Source organism: Schistocerca americana, chromosome 3 (genome assembly GCF_021461395.2).
Source record: "Schistocerca americana isolate TAMUIC-IGC-003095 chromosome 3, iqSchAmer2.1, whole genome shotgun sequence".
NCBI lineage: Eukaryota > Metazoa > Arthropoda > Insecta > Orthoptera > Acrididae > Schistocerca > Schistocerca americana.
In genome coordinates, this window is record NC_060121.1 from 929,675,955 (window position 1) to 929,702,369 (window position 26,415).

A 26,415-nucleotide genomic window follows, 5' to 3' on the forward strand; every position below is an offset into this window, starting at 1 on the left:
CCATAGCACGTATCCGTAGTTCACTATTCTTTCAAGGCTTCATAAATGTCTTTTTATCAGTCATGTTTATCTGTTGTGGTGTAGTTTTACAGAAATTGAGAAATTATTTATGGTACCTACCTTGTGTTCTGTTGCCTTGGCCATCTTTAATATTCATTTATTTTCTGAATCTAAATGGAAAATTGTCAGTGCATTGATTTGTGAGCAGGGTTGCCACAAGTTCTGGAAATCTCAAATGTTCCTTGGAAATCAGGGCATTGTCTTGGAAATTCAGAAAAAAACTGGAAAATCTCATTTTTTACTCAACGGATGAAATCTTTTGTTCATAGAAATTCCACACATCGTAGCTGGCAGGACACAGCTGAGTAGCTGCTGGGTGTCATGTGCCCCCCTTCCTACCACTTCTCCCCTCCCCACAGCTCCCCTCAGCTTACAGTCGGAACTGCCACCACTGCTTACCACTGACTGAACAGCTGCCGACAAAAGCAGTAGGGAGGCACCAGTAGTGGTTTGTTTGGATCTCAGAATATTCACTAAGTTATCTGTAGCACAGATTGATCACCACCGTCTCAGTTCACCGATACGCTGTCGGTGACTTCTGACTATTGGCATGAATAGCTAGCTAGCCACACACAAGCAGATTTCCATGTTGGACCAGAACTATGGGCCAGTTCCACAGGTATCGTATGCGTTGGGCCTGTCGATCTGAAACCCATTGTTTCCGACTAACATGTAGGCTCAACCCATCGGACCTAGTCTCTTTAATCTGCCTGCAGGGCAGATCGGTTTATTTGTGGTGTAAATCGGCTGATTTTTATGGTTTATCTGCAGACCGAGCCCTGCAGTGCATCTTGACATGCCAGAGGTCAAGGGCAACGGTTTCTGGTGTTGTTCAGTGCAGCAGTTTATAGGCATTTTATTTATTGTAGTACATTTTTGCACTTTAAAAGTAGTTTATATATTCGAGAGAGAGAGAGTACGGGCGGTGCTAGCAAGAAAATTGTGGAACCCGCCAGCGGTTTGTACGTTATGTGCTCATATATTTCTTGAAAGAAAAATCACACAATACCTGTAAAATAACTGGTATAACACAGTGGTTAAGAGCCTACAGTAGTGAACATAGTACAAGCAAAACATTTATTGGGCTCACTATAGTGTTGGTTTATACAACTCAGGGCACCGCCCTGCCCCCCATTTCACACCTCTTTCAAGAGGCCTAGGCCTATATCTTTCTGAGCTTATTTCTAAAATTATTGAAAGTGTTTTAAATCCATCTTTGCAACAACACAGAAATCCATTAACTAAAAATAGCTTTTATTCACATTACTTAACTATTCGCATATCCATCCAGTCATAAATCCTGTAAAGGAGTCAATAACTTCATTCAGTATTAGATTTTGTCTTTCTTTCTCCAATCTACCTATTTGCTTACCCTTCAAGCCACAACATTTGACAGAGAGAATGCTAAAACTGTGTCCGGAAATTGGGGAATTTAATGTTTGGGAACTTAGGGCAATCCTGTGACAGAACCACCAGACAAAATATTAAAACTGGTCTAAGTAGACATCATTCAAATCCCAGAAATTATAAACAAAGGAATTGAATAGTTTATTTCCAGTAAAGTGAAGCTGTTTCTGAAAGTATTTGTATGGAGTGTGGCCATGTACGGAAGTGAAACGTGGATGAAAAATAGTTTGGACAAGAAGAGAATAGAAGCTTTCAAAATGTGGTTTTACAGAAGAATGCTGACGATTAGATGGCTAGATCACATAACTAATGAGGAGGTATTGAATAGAATTAGGGAGAAGAGAAATTTGTGGCACACCTTGAACAGAAGAATGGATCGGTTGGTAGGACATGTTCTGAGGCATCAAGGGGTCACCGATCTAGTATTGGAGGGCAGTGTGGAGGGTAAAAATCGTAGAGGGAGACCGAGAGATGAATACACTAAGCAGATTCAGAGGGATGTAGGTTGCAGTAGGTACTGGGAGATGAAGAAGCTTGTACAGGATAGAGTAGCATGGAGAGCTGCATCAAACCAGTCTCTGGACTGAAGACCACAACAACAGGAATATTAATTATTAACTTGTATGTTATTGTTTAATCTGCTACCGTATTTACTCGAATCTAAGCCGCACTTTTTTCCGGTTTTTGTAATCCAAAAAACCGCCTGCGGCCTAGAATCGAGTGCAAAGCAAGCGGAAGCTCTGCAAAATGTTGGTAGGTGCCGCCACAGGTAACTTCTGTCGTCGAATATATGTAGCGCTACATAGGCATGCTTTGTAGGCACAAAGATTAATACTGGCGCCAAAACCTCTGCGTCAGTAAATAAATAAAAAAAAAAAGGTGGAAGACGAGCATTTTTCTCCGCCCCGAGTTTCGACCACTGCATTTTCATACATTATTCAACGAAGTAAATACAAATTCCGTATTGTTCATCTTCGAATGTAGCAGAATTTCAGTGTAATACGAAAATCCGACTGGCAAAGGGATGTTTGTCAATATGGCCAACTCTACGTTCTGAATTTTTTCCTACCTGTGAGAAGAGGTGGTTGCTAATAGGAACCTGATGAAATGTGAATCACATGCAGTATTCTCTTCACTATAAGAATAATACGAATATAAACATTTTGCCATGTATTCTTTCGTGTTTGCTGCTATCTCATTTAAATCCTGTCTGCCTAATAAACTACGTAACTAGAGTGAGACAACAGCAAACGCGGAAGAATATACGTATCGTTTCATGTTTATATTCGTATTATTCTTATGCCTAATAGTGACACAGTCAGAAATGAAGTACGGCAACTGACTAGATTTTTAAATCTAAGGTGACTCTAATTACTGTGCAGAATTTGATGTACTAAAGAAGCGGCCGCAAATATTTTCAAACGGAGAAAAATTTTCGACTAACTCTCGTTCAGAACTATGTTCTATCATACGCAGTCTATTATTTGGTTCTTGTTGATCATTATCAAAGAATGCAGCAGTGTAAGTAACAACAAATAACAGTCTCTTGCCGTTGTTTCGGTTATGAGACAATTCCTCTCTTTTTTTTATTATTGTAAGCGGCGGTAGTGCGCACAAAAGCAAGCCATGCCGCGAGCGGCGACAGGCCGTAAACACGAACTATCAGAATGCGACAAACAATGCATGACGCAGTACAGTAATGCATTTTCAGCTTAGAGTGACGTAAACACCTATAACAAAGAAAACGGCACTTATCAGATCAAAGCAAAATAAGCAATCGATTCAAACCAGACGAAGCGCGTGAAAAAGGAAGGGTACCCGTATAAATACGGATGGAGCGCCTGACGCATAGCAATGGCTACCTGGTAAAGCTTAACTGCTAAGCTTACGACTCGAACCAAACTACTGTAGCTGCATCGTCATTCATTCGATCTAAACTGTGTCTCATATTACAATGGACCAACTTTGTTTCGATTTGGAGGTGCGGCCTAAAACTTTTTTCTCACCATGAATTTCGAGTCTCAGATTTCAGGTGCGGCTTAGATTCGAGAATTTTTTTTCCTTTATTTCGAGTCTCATTTTTCAGGTGCGGCTTAGATTCGAGTGCGGCTTAGATTCGAGTAAATACGGTATATCTGAACATTGGTTTTTGAGATGAAAAACAAATAAAATTTTATGAGATTTTTCATTATTGTTGTTACTATTTTATCTTAATGTAGGGGCTTTTGGGGACCACTTTTCCTTTTGCTGTTGAGCTCAAATTATGCACATCTCTTTTTGTGGAATGGTACTAGGCTGAAGGGTAGCACAAAGAAAAAATTGAACTTCAAAAATAAAAGCCACCACCAACAAGCTGTCCACAGGAATGTGTGGACACTGGGGGAGATGGCTCACCAGTGGTGCATTCCTATTTCATCCCCATACTGCCTTTACTTTCCAGCTGTCAGTCTCCCTTCCCTGTGTCTTACCTCCCTTCTCATCCCGTGTCTCTGACACACTGCGCCAAACAAAATTCTCACCTCAGTGGTGCTGCAGGACAGAACAATGTAACCTACACAGAAAATGTATCCATGCTTGGTAGGTGTGTTTTACATTTCAGTTACAGTCACTTGCAAGGAGGAATGCTCTATGAAAGCATAGTAGTTACTTCAATTTCCTTTATGTCCCTGTCAGCTTGCTCATTGCCTTAACTATACAGAAAGCATTGCTTCCATTATTTGTTATGCATTTAAGATTTCAGGACATTGGGATAATCAAGAGAAACAATGTTAGACATGGCAACAAGTATTCACAGATTGTTCTAAGACTTCACAGCAAAGGGAAACAGTGAATTAAAACCATCCTCAGTGATTACCAAACATCACAGAGGTTCATCACAAACAGTTGTAGGTAATGTAACCTCAAGTTTGCAAGTACATTGAAATTTTGTTTTGCTCCTCTAGTGCTGTGCTGCTGTATCAACAGTGCTGCGGCACAGAGATTTCATTGTGTGCCAGGACTGTAAACATAAACTCGCAAACAAACAAAAATTTAATTATATAGGCATAATCCGTATCACTTCAAGCAGGGGGTTACCTTCGTAGTCTCGGACGTTGTTGAATTTAGCATATATTAAAATTCAGGAGTAAGTAAGAAACATATCCCCCCCCCCTTTTTTTCCCAAAAAAAATTCCTGCTCCGAGATACGGGCCTCCAAAGATGACACTGCAAACACCATTTTGAAGATGCGAATTTCGGAAAAATTTTTAAAATACTGTATCCCTATAACAGTTCTAGATATTTTGTTAGAGGTTTTTTATTTGCTTTATGATTACAGTGGTAGCCTCCGTTTGGACATATCTGTCAAAGTTCTTTTACTGTCGCCTTTTGAAATTTTTTTTATAATTTACAGTTTTTTTTCCAAAAATTCCAATCCAGAAAAGTTAGATTTTTTTCTGTTGATTAGTACCATGTAGTACTATATTCTCTAAAAAGGAGAGCTTCCACTTTTAAGTTGGACAGGTTTTATTTTAAAAAGTCTTTTTTTTTTAAAAAAAAAGGCTATGTATGTCTTCATTGAAGTTGTTTCTTACTAATTTCTTTGTTACAATTTTTATTTCTGTTGTCTTTGTTGCAGTTATTTCTTATCACTTTCTCTGTTGCAGTTATTTCTTTTCACCTTCATTGTTGCAGATATTTCTTACACTTTGTTGTAGTTTCTTGTCAGTTTCTTTGTCGTGGTTATTCATTGCAGGTTTCTTTATTGTAGTTTTTCAGTGCTAATTTGTTTACTGAAGAGTCTTCTAAGAAATCTGAGACCATCCAGCGATTTATGTGTTTTCATGAGGAATTTGCCAGTTGACACAGTTGCTGTGTGTTTTGTGAAAAGGACTGTTTGAAATGTCTTCTGACTGGGGCCACAGGAGAGTGAAGTGTGCTTACTATTTGCACATCCATAAAAGAGTGATATACAATGCTAACAAAAAAACAGACTTTGTTCAGGTTGGGAATAAGTGTTCTCGTTTGAAGGCTCTGTTTCAAAATGAAGAGGTTTCCAGTGACGACTTTAGTGTTATTAATGTTTGACAGAATAACAACAATCTGAACAAGGTGAAGCCTCCCATGATGCAGATGAAGCAGATTTTGTGTCAATAGAGGAAGAATTAAATACCCTGTATCAGTCAACTACCTAGGTAGGTGTTAGTTCGGTTAAGAAACAGTGGCCAGTGAAGTCAAGTCATTAGTTCTATGCATCAAGAAAGTACAGAGAAATTACAAGGCGTACAACTTTGCAACAGGAAGTGCAAAATGGCTAAGCAGGGATGGCTAGAGGACAAATGTAAGGATGTAGAGGCCTATCTCACTAGGGGTAAGATAGATACCGCCTACAGGAAAATTAAAGAGACCTTTGGAGATAAGAGAACGACTTGTATGAATATCAAGAGCTCAGATGGAAACCCAGTTCTAAGCAAAGAAGGGAAAGCAGAAAGGTGGAAGGAGTATATAGAGGGTCTATACAAGGGCAATGTACTTGAGGACAATATTATGGAAATGGAAGAGGATGTAGATGAAGATGAAATGGGAGATATGATACTGCGTGAAGAGTTTGACAGAGCACTGAAAGACCTGAGTCGAAACAAGGCCCCCGGAGTAGACAATATTCCATTGGAACTACTGACGGCCGTGGGAGAGCCAGTCCTGACAAAACTCTACCATCTGGTGAGCAAGATGTATGAAACAGGCGAAATACCCTCAGACTTCAAGAAGAATATAATAATTCCAATCCCAAAGAAAGCAGGTGTTGACAGATGTGAAAATTACCGAACTATCAGCTTAATAAGTCACAGCTGCAAAATACTAACACGAATTCTTTACAGACGAATGGAAAAACTAGTAGAAGCCAACCTCGGGGAAGATCAGTTTGGATTCCGTAGAAACACTGGAACACGTGAGGCAATACTGACCTTACGACTTATCTTAGAAGAAAGATTAAGGAAAGGCAAATCTACGTTTCTAGCATTTGTAGACTTAGAGAAAGCTTTTGACAATGTTGACTGGAATACTCTCTTTCAAATTCTAAAGGTGGCAGGGGTAAAATACAGGGAGCGAAAGGCTATTTACAATTTGTACAGAAACCAGATGGCAGTTATAAGAGTCGAGGGACATGAAAGGGAAGCAGTGGTTGGGAAGGGAGTAAGACAGGGTTGTAGCCTCTCCCCGATGTTGTTCAATCTGTATATTGAGCAAGCAGTAAAGGAAACAAAAGAAAAATTCGGAGTAGGTATTAAAATTCATGGAGAAGAAATAAAAACTTTGAGGTTCGCCGATGACATTGTAATTCTGTCAGAGACAGCAAAGGACTTGGAAGAGCAGTTGAATGGAATGGACAGTGTCTTGAAAGGAGGATATAAGATGAACATCAACAAAAGCAAAACAAGGATAATGGAATGTAGTCTAATTAAGTCGGGTGATGCGGAGGGAATTAGATTAGGAAATGAGGCACTTAAAGTAGTAAAGGAGTTTTGCTATTTGGGGAGCAAAATAACTGATGATGGTCGAAGTAGAGAGGATATAAAATGTAGGCTGGCAATGGCAAGGAAAGCGTTTCTGAAGAAGAGAAATTTGTTAACATCCAGTATTGATTTAAGTGTCAGGAAGTCATTTCTGAAAGTATTCGTATGGAGTGTAGCCATGTATGGAAGTGAAACATGGACGATAAATAGTTTGGACAAGAAGAGAATAGAAGCTTTCGAAATGTGGTGCTACAGAAGAATGCTGAAGATTAGATTGGTAGATCACATAACTAATGAGGAAGTATTGAATAGGATTGGGGAGAAGAGAAGTCTGTGGCACAACTTGACCAGAAGAAGGGATCGGTTGGTAGGACATGTTCTGAGGCATCAAGGGATCACCAATTTAGTATTGGAGGGCAGCGTGGAGGGTAAAAATCGTAGAGGGAGACCAAGAGATGAATACACTAAGCAGATTCAGAAGGATGTAGGTTGCAGTAGGTACTGGGAGATGAAAAAGCTTGCACAGGATAGAGTAGCATGGAGAGCTGCATCAAACCAGTCTCAGGACTGAAGACCACAACAACAACAACAACAACTTTGCTTCCACCATTTGCCAATAGGTGGTGACAACGGTAAGCAGTGGTCAAAAGAAACAGATCGCAGATGTTAGGCAGTTAGCTTAGCTTATACCTCGGTCAACATAACCTCATTCAAACATTAGTCGATTTGTGTCTGTGTCATAAAGTTGTTCTTGATTGAAAATGTCAGTTTACGAGCCTAACTCTCGTCATTTGCGGGAGCTGTAACTGTTTTATTTCAGTTTGAAGAAAACAGCGGCTGAGTCTCATCAAATGCTCTCAAGTACCTATGGTAAGGATGCTATTAGTAAAAGAATGTGTTGTGGGTGGTTTCAACGGTTCAAGAATGGTGATTTGTAACATTGTAGACCAGCATAGTGGTGGAAGAGAGAATGTTTTCGAAGATGCAGAATTGGAGACATTGCTGAGTGAGTACTCCTGTCAAACTCAAGAAGAATTGGCGTGATTAGTGGGAGTGAAACAGCAAACCATTTCAAAACATCTCAAGGCTATGGGCATGATTCAGAAAGAAGGAACTTTGGTCCCATGTGAGCTGAAACCAAGAGATGTTGAACGGCATTTGTGTGTTTGTGAACAGTTGCTTCAGAGGCAAAAACAGGAGGGATTTCTGCATCGCATTGTGACTGGGGACGAAAAATGGGTCCATTAAGATAATCCTAAAAGCAAAAAATCATGGGGACATCCCGGCCATGCTTTCACATCGACAGCCAAACCGAATATTAACGGCTCCAAGATTATGCTCTGCATTTGGTGGGACCAGCTCAGCGTCACGTACTATGAGGTGTTAAAACCAAGTGAAACAATCACAGGTGCTCACTATTAAACACAATTAATGTGTTTGAGCAGAGCATTAAAAGACAAACGGCCGCAATACAGCGAGAGGCACGATAAAGTGATTTTGCAGCATGACAACGCTCGACCCCATGTTGCAAAAGAGGTCAAAACGTACTTGGAAACATTAAAATGGGAAGTTCTACCCCATCTGCCATATTTTCCAGAAATTGTTCCCTCGGACTATCACCTGTTTATATCAATGGCGCATGGCCTGGCTGACCGACACTTCCGATCTTGTGAAGAAGTCACAAATTGGATCGATTTGTGGATCGGTTCAAAAGATGAACAATTTTTTCGACGGGGGATTCGCACACTGCCCGAAAGATGGGAGAAAGTAGTGGCCAGCGGTGGAAAATATTTTGAATGATACATGTGTAACCAATTTGTTTCATTAAAGCCGCAAATGATGGCGGAAGCAAAGTTGTACACCTTGTACTAAAGTTATGGATGAATACACTACAGCAAAACTGACCACACTCTTCAAAGTAGAAGTTCCACCTTCAGAAGAAAATGAACCAAAGCACTCTTGCCAGGAATTTTTCACAAATATCAATTCAGCTGTTGAATATTGTGCATCTTACAGTGAAAAGGTGAAAGTTTTAACTGTTTTTACAGAGACATTTTCAAAGAAAACAATTTTGAACCACATTCCATCAGTATCAAAGTACATGGTAGACAAATCAAGAAATGTGAGGTCTGTAAAAGGAATCTTTGGAAGACCAGATCCCTATTATTGTCATCCTGTAGTAGCAGCTCAAGTTCAAATAGTGCAGCCATTTCATCTGGAAGATAAATGGGACTGTTCTCACCAGGGTGCCAACAAAAAAGACACTTTAACTGTAACAGTTGAAGGTCAAAAAATTGTGAAAGTGAAGAGGTACATGACTCGCAGTATTAAAGAAGCTTTTGCAATTTATAATAGCAACTATACAACTTCACACATTGGAAGATCAAAATTCTATGCAGTACGACCTAAGTGGGTAGCGCCACACCCACCTAGAGATGTTTATGTGTGTACTGCGCGAATTTTGAGCTTTATGTGGTAACTTTGAAGAACTTACTGGAGCATATGACATATGACACTTTGGTTGGGTGTGTGAAGTCATTAGTCTGTGACGTAAAGTGAGAGACTTGTTTGTTTCAAGAATGTGGTGATTGCCTGGGAAAGGGAGGAGTGCCTTTACCGACACTTGGCCTGGAAGACGTAGCAGATAACTCTGCAGAAATTACGTATGTGCCTGGGAGGAAAATAAACTAATTAAGAAAACTATTGCCATTGACATTTTCATTGGTGAACTTGGTAAATGGTCAGTGAAAGCAGTAACACACCAGCATCTGAAGAAATTGCAACAACACATTGCATAAGTGAAAGAGTGTGTACAGGCTGAAGAACTATGTTTAGTGCTTCACTGTGATTTTGCTGAGAACTGGTCTGTAATTTTCCCACAATAAGTACAAGGGTATCATTAGAGTAATGACCAGGTTTCAATTTTTATAGGAGTGACATATTTTCAAAACAAGACCACAAGTGTTAAAGTTTACGTGATGACAGAGGACATGACTCAGCACATGCTTTGCTAGCAATGCACAAAATTCTTCAACTGCAAACATAGGCAAAGAAGATCATCATTATTTCTGATGGTGCTCCCACTCATTTTAAAAATTGTTACCAGCTGTTTGAATTGAGTAAGTCGCTTGTGCCAACTGACTGGGCATACAGTGCTGTTGGTCATGGGAATTGGCCATGTGATGGTGTAGGAGACCTGCTGAAGCACCATCCTACAAAGCATAATCATTCCAGACCAAATACAGCTACGATTCAGAATGCTGAGGATTTTACAAGAGTTGTTAATTCTTACACATCCGCAGCCCTCATTCTTTTGCCCAAAGAGGAAATCGAAGTATTTCATGTGCAGAAAAAAGAATGGTCCGTGCAAACTACCCCTGTGAAAGGAATTCAGAAGACACATGTTTGGACTCAAAGTGAAGAGCGAACTCATATTGCACACACTTTAAAGAACAAGAAAAAAGAAATTTTGTTTGTTCGGCCAACACCTCAGAAGCAGCAGGATAACATTCATATTCACAACTTGAGAAGGGGGATGTTTGTGGCGTCTGTGTATGACTGTGACTGGTGGACAGCAGAGATTATAGACGCCAGTTATGAGTTAAATGAAATTTTAGTGAACTTTATGCTACTACATGGACCAGCTGCTGTATATAGTTTTCCAGCTGAAAGACAGCAACAATGCCATCAGTGCTCACTTCCTGTTCACAATGTTTTGAAGATTGTAAGTGCTCCGGTTCCTATTGGTTCAACGGAAAGGAGTCACTCTATATCAAAGGAAGATACTGAAGCAGTGGAACACATTTTTAGTTCATTGAATGGCTAATTTCAGTACAAAACAGAGTGCACAGAAGTTGTATAAATTGAAACCTTTAAGGCTTTGGACCTTTCACATACATTTTAGGACCATTTAAAATGCTTGAAAAATGAGTTTCTTACTCATCTTTTAAAACTAAAATTATGTTAAGTAAGGCTATGTTCTGTTTTTTGCGAGCCTGTTATGTGATACATAAAATGGGTTTTATGTATGGCAAAAATTTCAGTTGTTTATAAAACCTGTTCAACATAAATGTGGAAGCTCTCCTTTTCAGGGTATGTAGAACTATATGGTACTAATCAACAGAAAAAAAATTAAAATATCGTGGATTGGCATTTTTGGGAGGAAAAAAATTTTTTTTTCCATAAATTATAAAAAAAAAGTTTAGAATGCTATAGTAAAAGAACATTGACTGATAAGTCCAGATGGGGGATTTCTTTGTAATCATAAAGCAATTATCTTTCAAATAAAAAAAAAACAACAAAGATCTAGAATGGTTACAGATATACAGCATTTTAAAATTTTTTCCAAAATTCGGGTCTTCGAAATGGTATGCGCAGGGTCATCTTTGGAGGGCTGTATCTCGGAGCAGAATTTTTTTTTCGAGAAAACAAAAAAATATGAGTTCCTTACTTAGTCCTTCATTTTAACATATGCTAAATTCAATAACATCTGAGACTATGATGGTAAGATGTTTTCCTGTCCTGCCTGAATTCATATTATACAGTTTTATTTTTTTAGCATGATAATTGAAACTTCCTGGCAGATTAAAACTGTATGCCGGGGCGAGACTCGAACTCGGGACTTTTGCCTTTCGCGGGTAAGTGCTCTACCAACTGAGCTACCGAAGCAAGACTCACGCCCCGTCCTCACAGCTTTAATTCCTCCAGTACCTTGCCTCCTACCTTCCAAACTTCGCAGAAGCTCTCCTGTGAACTTAGCAGAACTAGCACTCCTGCAAGAAAGGATATTGTGGAGACATGGCTTAGCCACAGCGTGGGGGATGTTTCTAGAATGATAATTGAAACTTTGTAAATACCCTTCGTAGACATGTGTGCCAGTACTGATACCTTAGCATACATAAATGATTTTAAATTTAAATCAAACAGTGGAAAATCTGGGATGTAATGTATCAATATTGTGAAAAGGAAAGTAGCTACTCACCATATGGCAGAGATGCTGAGTTGCAGATAGGCATAACAGAAAGACTGTCACAAAAATAGCTTTCGGCCAGTAAGCCATTCCTAAAAATTAGACGACAAACATACACAGACACCCATGCAAATGCAACTCACACACACATGACGGCAGTCTCGGGCAACTGTGTCCACACTGTGAACAACAGCACCAGTGCCTGATGGGAGTGGTGACTGGTGGGGGTAAGGAGGAGCCTGGGGCGGGGAGAGGGAGGGATATTAGGGTAGAGGGGCAGACAGTGACATGCTGCTGGGGAGCACACACGGATGAAGTAGAAAGAGGGTGCGGCAGCTATGTGCAGTGGGGAGTGGGGAAGTTAGACAGGGATCCGGGGGGGGGGGGGGGGGGGTTAGAGGAAAAGGAGAGAAGTAAAAAGACTGGGTGCGGTGGAGGAATGAGGGCTGTTGTGGAGTGCTGGAATGGGAACAGAGAAGGGACTCAATGGAGAGGACAATGACTAATGAAGGTCGAGGCTATGGAGAGGACAATGACTAATGAAGGTCGATGCTAGGAGGGTTACTGAAACATGGGACATATTGCAGGGAAAGTTCCCATCTCCACATTTCAGAAAAGCTGATGTGGGGAAGGATCCATATGGCACAGGCTGTGAAGCAGTCATTGAAATGAAGGATGTCATTTTTGGCAGTGTGCTCAGCAACAGGGTAGTCCGCTTGTTTCTTGGCCACAGTTCGTTGGTGACCATTGATGCACACAGCTTATTGTTGTCATGCCCACATAGAATGCAGCAAAGTGATTGCAGCTTAGTTTGTGGATCACATTACTGGTTTCGCAGGCAGCCCTGCCTTTGATGGGATAGGTGATGTTTCTGACCAGATTGGAGTAAGTGGTGGTGGGAGGATGTATGGGACAGGTCTTACATCCAGGTCTATTCCGAGGTATGAGCCATGACAGGGTTGCCACAAGTTCTGGAAACCAGGGAATTTCAAACATGTCAAGGAAATATCTGAAAAAATCTCGTTTCGTCTCAGTAGATGAAATGGTTTGTGTACTGAGATGTCATGCGTTGTCACTGGCTGGGTGCAGCTGAGTATGTGTGCCACTTCCCTACTCCCTCATTCTTACTGCTTCTCCCCTTCCTACGACTCTCCTCAGCTACAGTCAGTGCTGCCACCATTTCTCGCCACTAGCCTAGCAGCTGCCGATGAGATGCAGGGAGACGGGAAAACAGGTTGTATACGCCCCGGGAGATCTGGGAAAAACCCGGGAATTTTTTCATCCGGGAGAAAACCGGGAAAAACCTGGGAATTTTTTAGAATTCCGGGAATTTTTCATTGTTTTAGTTTCAGTTAAATTTTTGTAATTTTGACAGGTAAGAACCGATACTCTAACAAAGGATATTACTGTATCCCGCTACTGCAGAATAATACTTCAACAATAAAACATAAACAAGAGAAAAAAACGAAAACAACTTAAATTGAAAAGGAAATGTGCCATATACGACGACAACACACAGTGCTCATGCAAGTGTCTGCCAACAGCAAAATGAGTCCAAGGCTTTAGGAAGACTATGCAATGCTTCATAACAACAAATTGCCTCCGATGAGCGTGAAGTCACAACTGTTTACACTAGATTCGTTTTAGAGTCACGAGCGGGCTCGTGCGCATGCGCAGTTGAGTCGTGTTTGAGCTGTAGATTCTCCCGCTTCTGGCTACAGGAATGTGGCTGTTGGCTGTGCAAGCAGTCGCAGCAAGCAGCTAGATGCTACAGGAAAAGGGGGCACCAGATTCATATTCTTGAGGAAAAAAAACTTGTTTCACAAAGCGCCTAGCATCCAGCACACGTTTGTCTATCGATTATTCATATGGTTTTGAAACGCTTCCCTGTTGGTTTTTGAACACACTTTTAAGTTGATTTCTGAATGGATTGTAAGTTGATTCTTGAATTCGTGAAGTCTGTCAGAGAATCCTCATCGCATCTAGAAATAAACTTTCCGCAGACAAAAGGGGACGGGGCTATACGAGCCGAGCAGAATAAAGCTGAACGGATGAATGCCAATCGCTGTCTGATTATATGGTTAATTGGGTTTGCGAATGATCAGCGTTATTATAATTACTAGCAAACTCTATAGATTCAGACTACCAGAATGGAAATAAACGACTGACAGGCATAACAGGCGAGAAAGATTACGTATTATCTTCTTGGTGTATCCAAGAAAATGAAATTTTGACAGAAAATTTTTGGTCAGATCGCTATACTAGTAATGACCAGTTGTACAGTCCCCGACTAGCAGCCGCTTAAGTTCTATTTTGGAAGTAACATGGAAAACGTGTTGTATGAACATTTAATAGCACCTAACTGGAAAATAATCGCGGGATAACAAAACCTGTGATTCTGGCAGTGTTAGTGAAGTTAATCGGTGAACAAATTTTGACAATGGCAGGAATAGCTACAGAATTGGTGATGACAAGATTGTTTGTTAGAACAAGGAAGGAGAAGACAAGGGGACATCACATAAATTATGGAAGAATAAAACGATTCCAAATTTATATAATAGTTTCGTAATATTACTTTTCGATTTCATGCTTGAGAAACTCATGTGTATGAATGAAATGTGAAACTATTTTGTAACATAAAGCTTTTTGCTTGTAGTGGGCCTAATAGGCATTTGATTTGGTACTTAGTGAATTATATTCTGTGTTGTTATAAAAATGGACATTTGTGCCAAAACAGTCTTGTTTATTTGGTGTGTGTTACAAAATTGCTGCAATATTAGAAAGGCCTATTTTGTTTTATCTAGCAGACAGTGACAAAATAGACCTAATCAGATCGAGAAACCACACCAGTCTTGGGTATTATTTGTATTAACAGCTTTTTCAGTATTAGATAACAACATTTCCATTTTTCATGTAGCAAAACGTTTGAGGAACTTTGATGAGGTAATAGGTTGTTTCACAGAAAGGAAAGCAAGCCATGTAAAGCTGTAGCAAGATTAGAGAGAAAAAAAATACTAGGAGCTAAGGATTGAAGAAATGTGTAATTTCTTGTTTATCTCTTGTCTTTATTGGTTTTTATGTATCCTATATTTAATTTTATATCACACAAAACAGCTAATAGGCAATAAAGAGTGCAAATTTTCTGAAGAGTTCTTGTTCTCCCGATTACAAATAATCCCATCCGCTATTAACTGCGAGATTTTTTTAAAGAGGGGCAGGCTGTCAAACCGGCCGACTGGGAGCAGGAAAGGCACCACAGGACATTTCAATTTCCACTGTCCTGAATATATTTTGATGGCATCCATTACCAAATATCCACGTTTCAATTACACACATTGAAATACAGTGACGTGCGGTAGAAGAATGCTTTATGAAGAGACGTGGCACTGCTCTTCGGCACACTTAAGACCAAATAATATGTCTTAACATTTCCTCAAACACGTGTTTCTTTATGTTTGACTTTTCAGAAAGATATGCACTACAAGATGAACATATTTTTGAAAATTCGATTTTTTTAGTATTGACCCGGTTTGCAAATGTCGTAGATCTGGGGCTGATGCGCAGAGCAGTCTGAGTTACAGTGGGTAGTCTCCACGTGACCCGTGTTTACATTTAGTGATTTTGCTGTTTCCCCCTCGTTTACTCTCACATCAAATGGAAACAAAATGGATGTCTGTGGCTGGCAGCTATCAAGTGAATTAAAATGCATTCACATAATTACGGAAGGCGAAAATATGTCATTAGTTTGAGATTCTATTTTATTTCCTCTTTTCTGACAGTCAAGCATTAATCGCCTTGCGGAACAATGAAGTTATGTTTGCTAAAGAAATTTGACTTTTATGAACTTTTTCTGCTGAGGCAGTCAATGTATTTTAAACGAAATGTTTAATTCCACAGTACTGGCTAGTTTCAACTGTTCGCTCCATTTCAAATGCATGTTTTCATCTTCTAGCACATATGGCATTTTGCCATAATAAAGAACCAAACATTATATAATACAGTACTGGTGCTCCAAGAAAATTTACATCCCAAAAACCACACTGAAAAGCTTAATATCAAGCCGAGGTCTACTTCATTGGGAATCTGGACATACAAATGTGCATTTTGAGCATGCACTTTAAATGTGCACATTTTAGTATGGTTCACGAAATTCTGATGCTCTTGGAGTATCCTCTGATGTCTTGTTTCTTTTATGACATAATGTATGATCTTTTAATATTTTACACGTACGTACATACTGGCTTCCTACATCATGATAGCTGCGTAAGTGCGGTGTTGCCTGTTATGTGCGCTCTCTGGCAACTGCTGAAACGAACCTATTTCTAACAGGTCGCAGGAAAATATTGCGAATGGTTGTTTGAAAAGCGTCAGTTACAAAGTAAATATCATTTTACTTAAGTTGAACTATGTGCGAGAATGTACCATGAATTTATTAAATCACAGAGCGTTTGACTCTCATTTAAAAATCAGCTCTGTGATGACGAGCCATTTAGAAGAATTTCGAACCCTGAAGATCAGACATTTATGTCATTATTAAAAATTTTACTGGCACATTTGTGTGATATATCTTAAGTGTAACGCGCAAAAAAGATCAACATTATATGCGAAAGCGTAACTTCTCTTGCAGCTTATTAACCTTAAAGAGACCAATATTATATGTGAAAGCTTTGCTTTCATTGTAGCAACTCTATGTATATTAAACTATTAACTTTCCCTGTTTGTGTGTTCGTACTACTCAACAGTGATGTTGCTGTTGGTTGACTACATCACGTGTCCTATGCTCTCAGTATCCGCTGCCATCGGCTGGCGAGATCACGTGACATGACCTATGACTGGCCTACAAACGTGCATCGCAATCTCGATTTCAATGATTAGAAAAGTAACAGGCAATGTTTGGTGCAATTCCAATGTATACTTTCGTAATATGAAAATACGCAGCGTACAAGTTGCTGCACATCAGAGATATTACCAAAACATGTCTTTTTCCCTGAGTTTCGTTTTCTAAAGTGCTGGGAAATTCTACGCCCGTGTATAAAACCATAACCATTCAAAGGATTGATAGGGAAAATATACTGTCACTTAACATGGAAAACGTGTGTTTTCACCCGGGAGTAAGTGTATTAACCAGGAAGTCTGGGAATTTCTTTTCCTTGTCCGCGTATACACCCTGGAAAAGTGGTTTGTTTGGATCTGATTGTCAGAGTTTGTTGACACAGCAGCCAGAGATGGTGGTCATGCAGGCATGAGTTGTGTCTGAGGGACTGTGTGAATGTGTTTATGCTCTTGTCTTCTGACAAAGGTTATGGCAGAAAATTTAGTTGTGAGAGTGTGATTGTCTTTTCTGTGTGCCTCTTTGCAAGTCAGCAATCAACTTTACAGTGAGTTGCTTCCTATTTTCATTGGTATTGATTCTCAGAGTATTTGCGCAAGTTATCATTGCGTGATTTGATCAATGTGATCCCATTTCATCAACATGGTGTTGTGACACATAAATAGCAGGCCACACTGGTGAACTTCCATGACAGGCCTAAACCGCTTGCCATATCTATGGGTACCTGTAATGGATAGGGCCTGCTGATCTGAAGCCCGTCGTTTCCCACTAATGTGCAAGCCCTGACCATCGGATGTAGTCTCACCAATCTGCCTGCAGTCCGGGTCTGTTTGTGTGTGGCATAAGGTGGCGGATTTTCATGGTTTATCCAAGGACCCAGGACTGCAGTGTTCCTTGGCAGGCAAGAGGTCATGGATAATGGATTTCAGGAATTGCGACTGTCTCAACGCTAGTACATGCAAGTGGTTCGTTTTATAGATATTTTATTTATTCTATCATTTTATAGATATTTTATTTATTCTAGTACACTTTGGCACTTAGAAAATAATTTATATATTAGAAAGTATGGACGATAAGAAGAAGAAGAAAATTATGGCAGTCACTGGCAGCTTGTACGCTATGTACTCATATATTTCTCGAGAGAAAAATCACTAAATACCTGTAAAATAATAGCTATAACACAGTGACTAATAACTGACAATAAGAACATAGTAGTACCAACATTTTATTGGTGGTCACCTGTAGTGTTGGTTTACACAACTCTTCCCTGCCTTATACACTTCTTTCAAGAGGCCTACTTTTTTTCTGAGATTATTTCTCAACTCAGTGAAGGTATTTTAAATTTGTCTTGTGACTCCAAGGAAATGCATATTTTTGTCACTTTCTGTCACAAATGTGTTTTGTTTTATTGAAGTAAAATAACAACAGTGATCTTAATGAAACACATATACCACTTGCCTTGTTTTCTCCATCTAAAAACAGTTCATTACAAAAGATGTTTATGTTAGTATTTAAGATTTTTGCTCACATGAGGGAGAAATCTACCATGGGCTTCAGCCTTTTCAGCATCTTTTCCCTTCTGTGTTGCATGTCTATCCTGTTGCTATCCTTTCTCTCCTCCCTTGGGGAACATGTCTGAGATGTTTTTGGGAAAGTTCCACACTATCCGTAACTTACATAAGAACAATCCCACCACTGTTTTTCATTCCTTTTTTCTTTCTTCATTCACCTTCTCCTGTCCTCCATTTCAGCATTTGAGGCTCCTCTTTTTTCTTCTTCCTCCTTGTGTGCTCCTGAAGGCCGGCCCATGCTTCTGACGCATAACAGGTGACTGGGTAATGCATAATTCCCAGCCTCGGATCTACCGGTAGGGTTTGCATGTACCCCTTGGTATAGGCCAGGCCCGGGGAGGGGTGATTGCCTGAGCTGCTACGTTCCCAGATTGCCGATTGGTCCCTCTGTCAAGTGTCTGAGAGGTGTGAACAATCACATCGGAGGCGCTGACAATCATTGGGGTTGGTTGTCTTGTAATGAGCCAATCATCTTCACAATTAACGTATATGGAATGAGCCTAACGATTCAAAGACCCTACCAGCTGCACCACAGTTCCTCACGGTTTCACGTACTGAAGATGGTCAATCCTTTGCAACGGTAAATCCGTTTATTATTCAGAAAGGTCTTGATACAATTGTCAGCCCTGTGAAATCCTGCTCTCCTTTACAGAGTGGCACTTTGCTTTTGGGGACTACTTCTGATTCCCAAGTACAACAACTGCTTGCCACTTTGCTTCTCCACGGCTATCCTGGTCGTGTCAAGGCCCATAGAACTCTCTGTGGTGTTGTTTACACTAGGCTGCTCGACAGTCTGATCGAGACTGAAATCCAAACACACCTCTCTGATCAGGGTGTCATTGCCATCCATTGGGTGACGAAAAAGGAGACGCCTCCTTAGTGCCCACACGCACTCTTTTTCTCACCTTTGCTAGTGTGGTGCTTTCATCCAAAATCAAAGCAGGCTGTGAGGTTCTCACAGTCCTGCCATACATTCCAAACCCAATGCGCTGCTACCATTGTCATCATTTCAACCACACCCGAATGCCTTGTCAACACCCGGCCAAATGTGTAACCTGTGATTGGGATGCGCATGAGGGCAATTGTTCGCCTCCTCCTCCCTGCTGTATCAACTGCAGTGGTCACCAAGCCGCCACCTCTCGACATTTTCCCATGTATCTTGATGAGCAGATGCCCAGGAGATCCTGGTAAAGGAAAAAGTTCCTTACCTGGTCACTCACAAGTTACTGGCTAGTCACAAACCCTCTTTTCTTCCGTCTGGCACTTACAGTACTGTTCTTGCTACATCTCACTCCATGAAGGACATGGCCATGCAGACATGTGACCTCAAATTCAGCTCTGGACGTCACCCAATGTCATGGTAGCATTGCAGACCCTTCTTCCAACTGTGCAACAAGCCATCACTCTCTCGCCTCATGGGCAACATCACCAGGTACAGAACCAGGAGGGCAAAATGACAAAAGGACTACTTCCGTGAAGACGTCCCTCCAGCCAACCAACACTTGAGTCTTCCTCTGCTAACTGGAAAGGCTTGAAGAAGTCCAACAAAGGCAAATGGTCTTCTCCTTTGCCAACTTGAATATCCTCTTCAATGGTGTCGCCATATGATACCTTTGCCCGGCTGGCCTCCTTGTCGCCGGTGCACATCACCCACTCTTTTTGTGCATTAGACTCCGTAGGCCAACAACAGAAGAAGGCCAATGCTTCTGTGGACCTCATGGGGCAGGATCCTCCTGCCTTTGTGCCCTGTAGCAGCGAGTCTTCACAGGCTGGCACTCGGCAGCCGCCAAGGTGACACACCTTCATTTTTTCCTCATCTTGACTCTCCTTGAATGGAACGTTCACCTTTTCCTTCCTCACTTGACCTTTTCCCTTTGCACCAGTTACTTCCCTCCGCCACAAGGGCCAACTTCCTCCAGCTTATTGGGCAGCTACCTCACCCATTCCTGCTGCTCGGTGACTTTAATGCACACCATCCCATTTGGCACTCTCCCAGAACCTGTCTGAGAGGTGCCCTCTTGGCTGGTCTTCTTAAGCAACTCAACCTCTTCTGCCTTAGCACTGGAGCACCCACTTTCCTTTCCGACTCCTTGCACACCTGTTCCCATTTGGACCTATCCTTCTGCACTGCCCATCTTGCCCATCATCTCGAGTGGTCTGCTCTTTCTGGCACCTACTCGAGTGACCGTTTCCCGTGAGCTCTCTGTTTGCTGACTCCTACCCCACCTCCGTGCACACTGACAACCTTCGATGAACATGATTCCCCCAGTTGCGATGACCTGGTGGAATATCTTACAAATGTTATCCTTACCATCACAGAACGTTCCATTCCTCACACTTCCTCTTTACCACTCCATGTCCTGGTCCCTTGGTGGACTGAGGCATGCCACGACGCAATTCGCTCACAGAGATGTGCTCTCCGGGTTTTTAAACATCATCCTATGATGGTATTCACTATAAATAGATGCATGCATAGTGTTGTCACATTCTTCAGGATAACAAAAAAGCTAGCTGGATTTCATTCACTAGTTCTTTTAACAGTTCCATCCCCTCTGTGCCTGAACGCTCTCTGGGACCAAGATCCATTCCCCAATTTCTGGCCTGACAGTAGCAGACGATGTTACCGTGGACCCTATTGCTATCTCCAACACCTTGTGCCACCATTTTGCAGAAATTTTGAGCTCCTCCCACTATCACCTGCCTTCCTCCACTGAAAACGAGTGGAGGAGGCTCGGGTGATACCCTTCTCTTGTCAGAATCGTTAGTGTTACAATGCTGCCTTTACTATGAGGGAGCCAGATCATGCTCTCACTTCATCCTGATCCTCTGCCACAGAGCCAGATGCTGTTCACATTCAGGTGTTGCAGCAACTTTCTCTCGTGGGCCAGCAGTTTCTCCTTCATACGTTTAACCGCATCTGGGCAGAGGGCATGTTTTCCAGATGCTGGTGTGAAGCTACTGTCATACACATACCTAAGCCTGGTGAGGACAAACATCTTCCTTCTAGCTACCACCCCATCTCTCACGAGCTGTGTTTGTGATTGAGGAGCATATGGTTCAGCCCGGTTGGTATGGTGGCTTGAGTCTTGCAATTTACTGACCATTGCACAGTGTAGATTTTGAGTGCACCGTTCTGCAGTTGACCACCTTGTTACTTTGTTGACCCATGTCATGAATTGTTTTCTGTGGAAATCCCAGACCAGGCCTTGTTTTTCGTTTTGGAGAAAGCCTACAACACTTGCTGGAAGACTGGTATCCTCCATACTCCCTACACATGGGAATTTGTGGCCACCTGCCCCGTTTCGTAGAGGAATTTTTAAAAGAGTTTTCAAGGTTTTCTCCCTTGTCAGACACCTTTATCCAGGAAAACATTGTGCCTCAAGGTTCCGTCCTGAGTGTCGCCCTCTTTACTATCGCTATTAACCCTATAATGGCCTGTCTCTCACCCGTTATCTCAGGCTGCCTTTTTGTTGAAGATTTTGTTATCTGTTGCATTTCTTCACAGACCTGTCTCATTGAGCGGCATCTCCAGCCGTGTCTCAATCATCTTTACTCATGGAGCATCGACAATGGCTTTTGTTTTTCCACTGACAAAACCGTTTGTATGAATTTCTGACAGCGCAATTGGTTTCTCCCACCACTTTACATCTTGGGCTTGTTTGCTCTTCCATTCATTGAAAGTACGGAATTCTTCGGGCTCTTGCTCGATGGAAAACTCTCTTGGTCTTGCCTGTCCATTTGAAACTATACTATGGGTGCTTTGTTTATGCATCTGCATGTCTGTCTCTCTTACGCCGTCTCAATACTATCTACCATCGTGGCACCCGTTTGGCCAATGGCGCCTTTTACAGTAGCCCAGTTTAGAGTCTGTACGCAGGAGTTGTCTTTCTCCTCAGCAGATATGTATACCGTTTGTCTGCCATGTGTGGCCACCTACCCTGTACCTCCTCCTTTGATGATTCCTTCGATTGCCAATATGGGGCGCATCCCTCTTCTCTATTTCCTCCTGCAGTTCGCTTTCAGCTCTTGCTCCAGCCGATTAACTTCACGCTCCCTGCAACTTTCCCGGTGGGTGTGAACCCTTGCCGGCCGCGGTGGTCTAGCGGTTCTAGGTGCGCAGTCCGGAACCGCGCGACTGCTACGGTCGCAGGTTCGAATCCTGCCTCGGGCATGGATGTGTGTGATGTCATTAGGTTAGTTAGGTTTAAGTAGTTCTAAGTTCTAGGGGACTGATGACCACAAATGTTATGTCCCATAGTGCTCAGAGCCATTTGAACCATTTTTTTGTGAACCCTTCACCATCTTGGCTTCTCGTGGCAGCCCATGTTCACCTTGGCCTTCATTCGCTTCCTAAGGACACTACACCAGTATCACTCTATCAACTTCAGTTTCATGATCTTCACATAGAACTTTGTGATAGTATGTTTGTGTACACTGATGGCCCTCGGACTGACTGTGGTGTCAGGTGTGCCTTCTTTATTGGCACCGACATTTTTCGGTCTCGGCTTCCGACACAATGCTCAGTATTTACAGCAGAGCTCCTCGCCCCGTATAAGGCTGTGGAGTACACACGGTGACACAGTGTTTTCAATTGTGTCCTCTGTGGAGCAGAGAGGCTTTGAACGGCGACGTTCGAAGCCTCTCTGCTCTGTACACCGTCCATCCCTTAGTGCAACGGGTCCAAGAAAGCTTTCAATTTCTCATTCTTGATGGAGCCACTGTTATGTTTATGTAGATTCCCGGTTGTGTTGGTCTGACAGGAAACGAGGTTGCTGTCAAGGCTGCAGTCCTTGTACTTCAGCCCACTAGTTTTTACATTCCCTCTGATGATCTCTGCATGCCGTCTGTCAGGAGATGGTGTTGCTTTGGCATCGCCACAGGTCCTCCCTTCATGGGAATAAGCTCCGGGTTAAGCCTCTCCCAGTGGCTTGGATGACTTCCTCTCAGCCGTCCCACTGCGAGGAGGTCATTTTAACTAGGGTGCGTATTGGGCACTACCATTTTTGCCATCGCCTTTTGTTAAGTGGTGCTCCCCCACCACTTTCTGCACATTGTGCCCAACTTATAACTGTCCACTATTTCTGGAAGGAATGCCCATTTTTTAACTGTTTATGTTCCTGATTGCATTTGCAGTCTGAGTTATCGGCCGTTTTAGCGAACAACGCGTGGGCTGTTGATTGTGCCCTGAATGAGGTAAGGGGTTGGGGTGAGAGGTTGTGTAGGGGTTGACGAGTATATTGTGTAGGTTTGGTAGATGGTGGGACTGTGGGAGGGGTAGGAAGTATAGTGGGCAGGACATTCCTCATTTCAGGGCACGACGAGAGGTAGTCGAAATCCTGGCAGAGAATGTAATTCAGTTGCTCCAGTCCTGGGTAGTACTGAGTTACGAGGGGAATGCTCCTCTATGGCTGGACATTGGGACTCTGTGATGTTTCTGTGTTCCCTGATTTGAATTTCCAATCATTTCTTTTTCCAGGTCATTCAGGAATGTTCGATGATGCGGGTCCACTGTGTCTTTCCCGAGTGCAAGAAGTAATGTATCTACACTGATATTAATGTAACAAGACACCAAATACTGAGTCGTGCAGGTGACTGGTATGTAGTCATGCTCGTGATTGGTATTAATTCTTTGCTTTATTATCCATATGTATTCTGTGATGCTGAATGAGGCTTCCTTGCAGTAATGAATTCTTTGTTCCAGGTTCTAATTGGACTGTCCAGATTCCATTAAGAATTCCAGAACATTTTAGACTTGCTAGAACATTATGAAGATTAGAAACAGTCACTTTCACTGGAATCACATCCACCACCACTTAAGCAGATACTTATAAATATTGTCAGCAAGCTTTAAGAAACCACCCTTGTTTTCAGTAGTTGTAATAATAATTTAAAACACAGACACATTCAGCAGTCAGTGACTAATATGTATGTTGCAAGAAGTATAGAGCACTTCTGTTTTCAACAATTTGTGACAGCTTACCCAGTATGCATATTTATCTTTGGCAATCTCTTACTATCTTCATTACCTTTGTGTAATTCTTTTACTTGTAATCCCTTTGTTGTTTGAACAAGGAATTTTAATTTTGGTTATAGATATTAAGATTCATTGCGTTCCAGTTCTGTGTTATTAGCTTGCCACAGTTTGTGGCATCAATGAGTAGGACATTCTTATAGTGTTTCAATATTGTTCATAAATTATTATTGCAATTACATATGTGTATCTGAAAGATATGAATTGTTAATTTATTGAACAGTTCTGTGATATGTTTCATTAGCCCTTTTGTAATATGCTTTATTATGTAGTGAAGGCACTGTAGCCATTCAGATAATGTTATGCCAACTACTGTCAAAGTGACATTGTTATTCTGTACAGAAGACATTTCTGTTCTAGTATAATTCCCTTTCTGGATCATAGAAGCCTGTTGTAGTTGACAGCTGATTGGCAAAATATTTGAATATTGACAGCCTCTGCCATGTTGCCCAAGATGGCCTACATAGGGACTTAAGCTATATTACTGAGTAATTCAGTGCCACTGTAAAAATTACAAAATATTGTGATGTTGGAACATAGAGGGTATGTTGTGATAAGTCTTTCAAATCTCTAATATTGATCTCCTTTTTAAAGAAAGTTATCTTAATAAAATAGGTTCAGTTATTTCTTGTATAATCTACTGAAGACAGGATTTCTCCTATTCGTGCCATGTGAGTATTTTGATGTTATTTTCATGAAGGATTTGTCTTAAGGTTCTTAATGTTAAAATAAACATTCAAATAATATTGTCACACAATTTTCAGAGTTACTTGGTCACTGTTTTGTTCTGTGTAACATTTAATGCAGCTATGTAAATTCCTCGTAAATGATTAAAAAAAAGGACTGTTTCTAATATTGGACACACAACTGTTTGTGTGTACCCACAAAGAACTACTTAAAAAGTTATTCTGAAAATGTACAAATTGCATTACACATCATCCATCTTTAACAAAACATTTTGATAAAATATTTTATCAGAGTCTAAGTAATGTGATATTTATGTATTATGTATATCTAAATCTGTGAGTATATTTTTGTAGAGACTGTATGCAGTTTAACAAAGAGAAGTATAAATCAAGCAGTTCTGCTTTTAAAGCTGTGCTTTGAAGTATTTATTTGACTACTACTCATTACATCATCATCATCTTGGACAGTTTCCAGCCACTGGCTGGGTCTGTCGGGAACACAAGCCTCTCCATCGTGTTCTGTCTTTCCACCATTCCCCCTCTTCCACCTTCGTCCAGTTCTCTCCTCTTCTCGTCACACATTCCTTCACTCCCTTCACCCATCTATCTCTTGGTCTTCCTCTGGGCCTCTTCCCCTCCAGTTGCAGATCAAACATCCTCTTTGGAATTCTTCCCTCATCCATTCTCTTCATGTGTCCATACCACTGCAGTCTTGATTTTTCTATCCTGTCCTGTACTGGTTCCTCCTTTAGTCTTTTCCTCACATACACATTTCGCAATCTGTCTCGTCTTGTTACACTCAACCTGCTCCTCTGGAACTTCATTTCACTAGCCTGTATTCTACTTTTGTCGCTTTTGTGCATTACCCATGTCTCACTTCCGTATGCCAATATGGGGACAAAGTAGGTTCGGTATATAATTCCCTTTGATTTCTGTGGCACCTCCTTGCTCCAAATAAGCCCCCTAATGCATCTGTAGAACGGCCCTGCTTTTCTGCACCTTTCATTAATTTCCATTGCGTTTCCCCCCTTACTTTCAATCATGCTTCCCAGGTACTTGAAGTTCTCTACCACTTGTAGTTTTTCCCCTCCACAAGTTATATCCACATTTGGCCTATTCTTCTTCCTTGTTGTGACAATTATTTCACTTTTCTTTGCAGAGAAATGCATTCCATATTGTACCTATGACCTTATTTATTGGTATGTATAATTGGCTTACTGTTGGGCCAGGTGGTCTAGGAGTAAAGTATGTGCCTAGAAACCAAGAAGTCGCAGGATCAAATCGTGGTCAGTTTCAACTTAGTGATGTGAGGAGTCACCAGAAGCTACATTTGATAATAATAATTAATTATTGTCAGCATACTTTACT

At 41.2% G+C, this 26,415-nt stretch overlaps 1 protein-coding gene across 1 annotated transcript in view; it reads left to right on the forward strand.

The window, feature by feature from the left end:
• Positions 1-25,423, forward strand: part of LOC124605573 (F-box/LRR-repeat protein 4) — a 164,898-nt gene extending 139,475 nt beyond the window's left edge. Inside the window, exons 13-14 of the mRNA XM_047137350.1 lie at positions 23,807-23,925; positions 24,032-25,423. The gene's annotated coding sequence lies outside the window, so the exon portion shown is untranslated. The remainder of the gene's footprint in view (positions 1-23,806; positions 23,926-24,031) is intronic.
• The last annotated feature ends 992 nt before the right edge of the window (positions 25,424-26,415 follow it).